This window comes from Protopterus annectens, chromosome 2.part0 (genome assembly GCF_019279795.1).
Source record: "Protopterus annectens isolate FY-2018-M chromosome 2.part0, PAN1.0, whole genome shotgun sequence".
Classification (NCBI taxonomy): domain Eukaryota; kingdom Metazoa; phylum Chordata; order Ceratodontiformes; family Protopteridae; genus Protopterus; species Protopterus annectens.
The window spans coordinates 1666215934-1666216586 of record NC_056728.1 but is presented as its reverse complement, the minus strand read 5'-3'; positions in this window follow the sequence as shown (position 1 = coordinate 1666216586).

The following is a 653-nucleotide window of genomic DNA, read 5'->3' as shown; positions in this document are numbered from 1 at the left end:
TAACTCATAAGTTACACAACCTAGGTAACATTCTTTTTCAATTATGTAAGATCTTAAACTATTTAATTTATAATTTTTCTTATAGATGCAATCAAGAGGGTATTCACATTTGCATAATAATACATTTGTTTACTTGTTCAAGTTACCTAACTCCTTAAAGAATCTTCTAATTGCTCTTTTATGGCATTTGACTTATTGTCCCAGGAACAGCCTTGGTTTCTGTAATTACCGTTTCACAGTCCAAGCATAACCACTGCAGTTTCCAGCAGCAGAGGGTTACAATCTTCAGTTGTAAACTCCATATATTTCTTTTCTTTTACATCCATAGAAAAAGGTCAGAAGTTCAGACTTCTTTTCATGCTACTCAGGAAACATGTATATTGTAGCCTAAATTACATTTATTTTAGTTTATTAGCTGCTGATTTCACAAGATTATAAGTGCACCTCACTTATTTGCTACATTCTGATTTGGAAAGCAATGACATGATTACATATAAGCTTCACACCGAACCACAGAGTACAGAAATCTGAGCTGATCAGCAATGCATGTAAATAAATTTATTAAGAGTATGAGAACAAGACAGGTCTGAACAAAGCTGCTTGTAAATAAGCTTAAAAGAAAAGAGAAGTCAGTTGTAGTTTAGTAAGTGCAA